Raw genomic sequence first — 8499 nt, 5'->3', positions numbered from 1 at the left:
TTAATCGTCTTGAAACTAACTATTATCACGATGAAGGCAAGTGTACCTATTGGACAATAGTATAGCTTTAGCAAGACCAGATTGTCGAACCCAAAGGAACCAAGAGTACTAGTAATTACTTCCTTTTTATTATCTAGCCTAAAAATTAAGGGATTTGTTTATCTAAACTACTTAACTAAACTAAGGGTGCACAGAGAGAAAATTGGGAAAAAGCTTTTGGGAAAACTCGATTGATTAAGACAATACCCAAGGAAAAATCCAACTAGACTTCACTTGTTATTTGACTCTGAACCAGAGATTTATTCATTTGACTTGATCTGAAGAAATCTTAAGTTATATTATTATCTCTCTCGAGACTAATAACATCTAACCCTAGGTTGATTAATTGAAATCGATTTCTAATTAATGCCCTAGTGTTGCATTAACTCGATCTATGGATCCCCTTATTAGGTTTCACCCTAATCCGGCAAAATCTTGTCACCCTATCTCTAGGCGTGTAATCAACTCCGCTTAATTATGAAAAATTTACTCTTAGAGAGGGTCTTTTCCTCCTCTGAATAAAAGCATTAACTTGAATCAATATCCTGGAATATTAAAACAAGAATTAAGAACACATAATTAAGAACAAGTCAAATATTTATCATACAATTCAGATAATAATAACAAGATCCGTCTTAGGTTTCATTCCCTTCAGGTATTTAGGGGGTTTAGTTCATAATTATAAAAGAAAGCATCTCAGAAGAATAATGAATACAAAACATAAAGAAAACCCAAAACCCCTGAATAAAAATTGAAGGGAGATCTTCAGTCTTGATGATGAATCCGACTTCTGAGATGGACCAATCAGCTTCCCTTAAGTAATTCCTTGCCTCCTACTCCGTATGTCTGTTCTAAGTGCTTCCTCAGGTGTTTAAATAGGCTTTAGAATGCCTAAGAGCCCTTAAAATTGGCCCTTTTCCAAATAGGACTATACTTGTGCTTAGCAGGGACACGCTCATGTGAGATTACTCTAGCCCGTGGTCAAGGCTGTTAAATAGGCAAGGGCGTGTAATCTACCCGTGTAAGTCGTGCTTCGATCCTGCCAAATAGACACGACCGTGTGACATGCCCGTGTGAGGAAGTCCAGGCCGTGTTGATTTCCCACGTGGGTTCATTTTCTCCGTTTTTGGCCCGTTTCTCGCTCTTTTTACTCTCCTATGCTCACCTAAGTATAAAACATGAAATTAAAGAATTTGGAGCATCGAATTCACCAAATCTAAGAAGAAATTATCCATAAATGTGCTAAGCATGGGATAAAAATAGGTACAAATTACGGTTTATCAAATACCCCCACACTTAAGCGTTTGCTTGTCCTCAAACAAAATCCTCAACTCACAATCAAAATAAATTCTTCTCAATTATAATCTCTATCAATAAAATCTCAAAATAATCCATAAGTATTCATACATTGAAAATTCAACTAAAAGTACATCAAAGTTTCAAACATTCCAAGTTGAGCATTTTATCACGAAAACATAAGTGTCTCTCCTCATCTAAGTGATTGCCTTTGATCAAAACATCACAGAGTTTAACATCCTCACTAAATATTCACTCAAATCACTCAAGGTGTTTAAGGACATCAATTAAAGCACTCATTAGTCAATATGAAAAGTTATTACCATAAGCTTGCTTGAAAATCAAATCTCCACCACTATATATTGAGCTGATACATCAATCAAAAAGGTCTTTTAGAGGGTTGTAATGTGGCTTTAGTTAGGGGGTGCGGTCACAAGCTAAAAGAAAAGGTTAGAATGGAGATTGAATTGAAAAATTACCTATCTAGAAAAATAACTAGTCATCAGTTGAATACAAGTGAGCTTCTTCTTAGAATATGGAATTAACACTCAAGCTCAAAAACGACGAATTACTACTAATATGTATTGAAGTATTTTTTTTAAGAACAAGTCCTAATAACATAGAACTTAATTATTGCAATGAAGAATAAAACATAGCTAAGAAATTAATTCAAATTAAATCTCGACAAAAATAGGGAATCAAATTAGGGGATTTCAACAATAATGGGTTATGGGTTAATATTGAGGGTAAATAAATTAATGGCTTGTTAGGCTCAAAGGGGATCACTAAGGGTTAATTATAAAGGTAGGCTTTTGTGAAGTGAGTGGGTTAAACCTAAGTGCCTTTATCATCTTGATATATCAACTCAAATGGTGTGGTCTTGACATGAATAATCAAGCAAGTTCTAGAATAACAAATCAAAACTGATGCACTCATAAATAAAATATGCTCTAAAGGCTCAAGATCTCATAAAAATTATGGTTTTTTTTATGTTTAAACTTGTGAATTTCAACTCATGATAATACCTAAACTTAGGGAAACAACCTAAAAGTTTTTAATTTTTCAAAAATCAACTTATCATGCTTGATTCCCTAATGTCTTAAAATTTAAACAATCAATGCATAAATGCCTATATTTTAATTCAAGACATATCAATAAAAATCATAAATTAATTAAAATTTATTCTAATAGTGATATGAGTGGTTCTCATGTGAGAATAAGATAAAATTCAGGGATTTCTAATGATGATATAAAAGACCCCCCACACTTAAGATGTACATTGCCTTCAATGTACAAAGATAGATATATTGAAAAATATAGATAAATAATCATAAGATAGGGAGAGAAGTGAAACTTCCTGAATGATGAATGAACTCCTTGAATTGGAGTTATGGAGAATAATCAGCCAAGGCAATGATGAGAGTGGAGGAGGACGCTTCGGTGGTGGTAGAGGTTCATTAGTCCATAAGTCCTGTGCCAAAAGAATATTATATCTGGTGATAGCTATGGTCATGGTTGAGTAGAACATGGCAGTTGTGGAGAACCTTTGCCAGTGGAGTTTTTAGTTCCTATGTGATGATGAGCTTTGGAGCTCTTTATAACTGTGATAGAATCAGCAACTTTTTTAGAAAATATAAGGAAGTATAATTACTCGTAATGAAATAATCGAAACTATAAATTATTCAATAAAAATTATAAAAACTAAAATTAAAATAATATTAAAGGAAAATGAAATAAAAAGTACTTAAATAAGATAAATAAAGATAAAAGTGAAAATTAAAATAATAAATAAAATTTTTTTAAACATCGTCATTTCCGGATGGTTTGCGAGGTGGTGGCGGCGGCGATGAGATGTGAAGGTGCTGACAAATCTGATGAAGTGTAGCATCCATGTGATCAAAACTCTGAAAACATTGCTGCTCAAATCGAGTAAGGCGCTCAGAGATGTCAGAGTATGAAGTCGCCGCATGAACTGGATGATGGATGGGTAGTGGCTGAGACGGTGGGTCCTCATGACGTGGAGGGACATCATCAGGAATATCCTTTGGGTCTTCCTCCTCGTGGACTGGATGAGGCGGTACTGAGGAGGGTAGGTGCCACATCGTTTCTCGATCATCCTCATATGTAGCATGCTCGAGATGCCCTGGGGGGACATCTGGCCGATGAGAGTGAGGGAGGATGATTGTGCCACTGTGTTGAGGAGCCCAAAGTGCCGAGCCAATCGAGTCACATAGGGCCCGATAGAGATCACTCCTTTCCTATGTCGCTCCATCTGATGGTGGATGGCGAGGGCAATGAAGTAGGTAAAGTCGAAGATGTGCTCGCCATGCTCCACAAGAAATAGGCGTCGTGAGTGTAGACGATGCCTATGCTCTCTCTCTATCCCGTCAGAGTGTGGGCCAAGATGGCACGTAGGTATCGCAGGGGTAGGGCGAGGGCCAACGCCTTAGAGCGGCTAGGATCATAGGTGGCCGAGGCAGGGACGAGGTCCTTCCAGCACTTTGAGGGGGAGTTGTGGATGTGGCGATAGAGGGTGCCGAGTTCATTGTCGTCCATGAACTCCTCCGTGTACAGGCCTAGTGTAATTCCAAATTTCGGTACGCTCAACTGGCGCACTAGACCACCAAGGCAGAACTGGATCGTTCCAGGATTGTCGAAGTTTGTCAGATGACTTGGAGATGGAAAGTCAAGCAGAGTTCCATCGTGAGCTCAAGGTATGTCGGCTCGATGATCTCAAAGAAGAGCCCCCACGGTTCAGTCGTCAGGAGGGCTCGAACTGTGTCAGCCATCTGAATTTGTTCAAGGGCGGCCCAGTCAATACAGCGGCCCACACCTAGAGGTCGGGCCCGTAATATCTAAAATAGCTCCTCCTAGGGTCCCAAGGGGAACTGGAGGAACAGGTGCCTAATCTCCGCGGTAGGACCCGAAGATGACGCTACTCCTTTTCTCTTCTTCGAGGCAGGGACAGCTGTCTTCTTACCACTTGAGGCTGACATTGTATACTTGCAATGAAGAGTCGAAGTTAAATACTCCCCAAGAATGTATGCGTGTTAAAACTGAATAAGAATATTTCATAGGGCTCACGTACTAGACTAAAACAACCAAAGTAGATATATCAAGTTATTATCATGAGTAGGACTACGACAGTAAAGTAAATGAAAATATCTAGAAATTGAATGCATATGAGTTTGATAATATGAAATATGGTGTGGGTAAGCGTTAAATCCATGGAAACACAAAAAGAAATGGATGAATGTATCCTAATGTATTGACTAAAATGACAAAGTTCTAACAAAGAGCATAAGTATTATTATAACTATGAAAATTTACTCAAAATAATCAAATAAAACAAAAAATGATCATGAAATAAGTAAAAGACTGAAGAAAAATAGAGGGAAAAAATGAACAAAAGCAAGAGGGAGGAGCTTTGGATCGTCGAAAGTGATGTTTGTAGTCGGCGCACGGGCATGGCATGTAGGGCGTGTGAAGTTGCAACAGCTAGGGTTAGGGTTTTTTGTGGAAGGTGATGATGAATAGTGAGGGGTATTTATAGATTTTGGGGCACACAGCCGTGCCTAGTTTTTACCCATGTGTTTCACGATTTTTAAATTTAGGCGCGTTGAGAGTCGGTACACGCCCATGCTTTTTGGGCGTGTTGGTGCACACGTCTGTGTTGCACGATCGTGTCCTACTTCATTCGCTTCTCCCACGCCCGTGTTCCAATATGTACGCCCATATTATTTTATCAGTCTTGAGTACGGGTGGTGGGCACGGGTGTGTCACACGCCTGTGCTAAATTCTTAATGTTAACCACGGTTTATCGACACAGGCGTGTCGCACGCCCGTGTTAGTTTGACAGACTTGCTCACGGCCATGTCGCACGGTCGTGGCCACTTGTCGCATCCCGTGTTAGAGTAAAATTTTGCCCTGTTTTCACATAGCCGTGCCTGTGGTGTTAGCACGGCCTGAGGCACGCCCATGTGCCCGACTGTGTGGATTGGAAAACCTGTGTTTTAATGACTAAGTTAGTGATTAGATGTTAAAGACTAAAATTTTAAAGAAGTTAACATCGTTAGTGCTCAGGTTGCCTCCCGAGAAGTACTTATTTGTAGTCTAAGCTCAACTTACCTTTCTGGTGTATGGTCATGGTGGTACGGGGAGTTTACACTCCTCATCCCTGCTATCAATTTTATCAATATAAGGTTTAAGACGAGCACTACTTACCTTAAAAGTGCTGAATTTGGGGTGAATTACCTCTACTGTACCATATGGAAAAATACTGACTACTGTAAGAGGGATTACTCCGTTAGGTTCAGAAGTGGCAATACTAGGGTCTGTTGTATCTAGTAGTACTTTGTCTCCAACCTTAAGTTGATTTGGTGCAATATTGAGCTCATCATGGCGTGGTTTTGGTTTATCATGTGTCCTCAATTTAGGTGTCCGCCATTCATCTAGTTTTTCTATTTGTAGCCTACGTTCTTCATAGATAGGTCTTTTTTTTTTTGCTTGAACATGGCTCATGTAGGTTCTTCGAACTTATTTCCTGCAAAGTAGGTTGCACCACATGGTCATTTTTAATAGAATGATTTATATAACCACCTTCAATTTTCGATGTGTTACTCGAATTACGAGCTTGAAGGGTGATTGTTTCGTCTCCCACACGAAATGTGAGTTCACTTGTGCCAACATCAATTATTGTTCTAGCCGTTTCTAAAAAGGTTCTCCCTAAAATTAAAGGAACGTTACTATCCTCTTCTATGTCTAGAGCAACGAAATGAACTAGGAATATAAATTTTTCAATTTTAATGAGTACATCTTCAATAATCCCTCTAGGAAATTTGATTTTTTTATCAGCTAATTAAATACTCATCCTAGTTTGTTTGGGTTTCCCAAGACCTAGTTGCTTAAACATTTTGTAAGGCATTACATTGATACTAGCCCCTAAATCAGCCAAAGCATTATTAACATCTAGGCTACCAATTATACAGGGAATCATGAAACTCCCTGGATCTTTTAATTTGTTGGCCAGCTTATTCTGTAGTATGGCTAAGCAAACCGCATTTAGCTCCACATGTGACGCATCATCCAACTTTCGCTTATTTGTTAAAAGCTCTTTTAAGAATTTGACTGCATTTGGCATCTGCGAAAGAGCTTCAATAAACGGTAAGTTAATATGTAACTTCTTTGATAATTTAAGAAATTTATCGAATTGTTCTTCTATGCGGTCTTTCCTTGTCGCGTTTAGGTATGGCACACGAGGTTTGTATTCTTTACTTACCTGTTTCTGGTCATTGTGGTCCACCTCACCCTTACCTTTACTTACCACAGTTTCTTGCCTCGGTTCTGGTTCAGGTGCAACTAACCCTTCCTCATCTTGAATGGTAATTGCATTGATTTGCTTCCTTGGGTTAGATTCAGTGTTACTCAGCAGGCTACCTTGTGGTTGTTCAGATATCAATTTAGCGAGCTGACCTATCTGAGTTTCGAGCCCTTAGATCGATGCTTGTTGATTTTTAAGTGCTATCTCGGTATTTTAAAAACGAGTTTCTGACACCGAGATGAATTTTGTTAGCATCACCTCAAGGTTTGGCTTTTTCTCTCATTGGTAGGGTGGTTGTTGGAAGCTTAGAGGTGGTCTCTGATCCCCTTAGCCTCTCCATGAGAAATTTGGGTGGTTCCTCCAACCTACATTTTAAGTATTACTATAAAGATTATTTTGAGATTGAGGATTATTACCTATGTAATTTAACTGCTCGTTCTCCATGTTGTGGCCATGGGGTGGGTATTCTGAATTGATTGATCCACCTCCACTTGCTTCTCACTGCATTATTGGGTGAACCTATGAAGAACCAAGAAAACCGTCAACTTTTCTATTCAAAAGTTCTACCTGATTAGAAAGCATGGTGACCGAATCGACATTAAAAATACCGGCTATTTTTGTTGGCTTTGAACTCATGACTTGCCACTGATAATTATTCAGTGACATCTCTTCTATAAATTCATAAGCATATTCAGGTGTCTTATTATTGATAGTTCCGCAAACGGCTGCGTCGATCATCTGTCGAGTCGAAGGATTCAGGCCATTGTGAAACGTTTGACCTGTAGCCAAAGTGGTAACCCATGGTGAGGGCACCTTCTCAACAGATCCTTGTATCTCTCCCATGCATCGTAGAGTGTTTCTAAATCCATCTGCACAAAAGAGGAGATATCATTACGTAATTTGACTGTTTTAGCAGCGGAAAATATTTTAATAAAAACTTTTCGGTCATTTGTTCCCAAGTAGTGATTGACCCTCGTGGTAACGAGTTCAACCATTGTTTAGTCTTATTCCTTAACGAAAAGGGAAACAACCGAAGACGAATGGCATTATCAGAAACGCCATTGATTTTAAAAGTGTTGCAAAACTCTAAGAAATTTTCCAAGTGAGCGTTGGAATCCTCGTCCTGCAAACCATCAAACTGAACAAACTGTTGGATCATTTGAATGGTGTTAGGTTTCAGTTCAAAATTATTTGCAGTAACAGCAGGCCTAACTATGCTCGATTCAATTCTTGTTAAAGAAGATTTAGCATAATCATACATAGTATGTGGAGCAGGATTCTGATTAGCAGCAATTGCAGGAGGTAGCAGATTTTCTTGGTTTTTAGCCATCTCCTAAGTTATGGTTGAAGTATCGTCCTCTTACTCTTCTTATGTGTATCGTAAACTTCGCCTTATTTCTCTTCGGTTTCTGCGAACTATGCAATCGATCTCACTATCAAACAGTAATGGTCCCGACGGGTTTCTTCTAGTCATACACTATAAAAACCTGCCAGGAACGAATAAAAGAAAAATTAGTAAAGAAAATAAAATTTAAATTGCAAATAAAGTAGAATGGCTAAAGTAATAAAAATTGAGTGTTCCTAATATCCTCGATCCCCAGCAACGGCGCCAAAAACTTGATACGTGGTATTCGTGACAGGTTTTAAAGATTTATAATTAATCGTCTTGAAACTAACTATTATCACGATAAAGGCAAATGTACCTATCGAACAGTAGTATAGCTTTAGCAAGACCGGATTGTCGAACCCAAAGGAACCAAGAGTACTAGTAATTACTTCTTTTTTATTATCTAGCCTAAAAAGTAAAGGATTTGTTTATCTAAACTACTTAACTAAACTAAGGG

At 38.5% G+C, this 8499-nt stretch overlaps 1 non-coding gene across 1 annotated transcript; it reads left to right on the top strand.

The window, feature by feature from the left end:
• The first annotated feature begins 7450 nt into the window (after window positions 1-7450).
• LOC128283264 (small nucleolar RNA R71) lies at window positions 7451-7557 on the top strand. The gene has a single exon (XR_008273606.1). It is a non-coding gene; the product is annotated as a small nucleolar RNA R71 (small nucleolar RNA).
• Window positions 7558-8499: the final 942 nt, after the last annotated feature.

Source organism: Gossypium arboreum, chromosome 10 (assembly GCF_025698485.1).
Source record: "Gossypium arboreum isolate Shixiya-1 chromosome 10, ASM2569848v2, whole genome shotgun sequence".
NCBI classification, from domain to species: domain Eukaryota; kingdom Viridiplantae; phylum Streptophyta; class Magnoliopsida; order Malvales; family Malvaceae; genus Gossypium; species Gossypium arboreum.
Note: the sequence above shows the minus strand (reverse complement) of the source record. Positions and strands in the feature narration are given on the sequence as shown.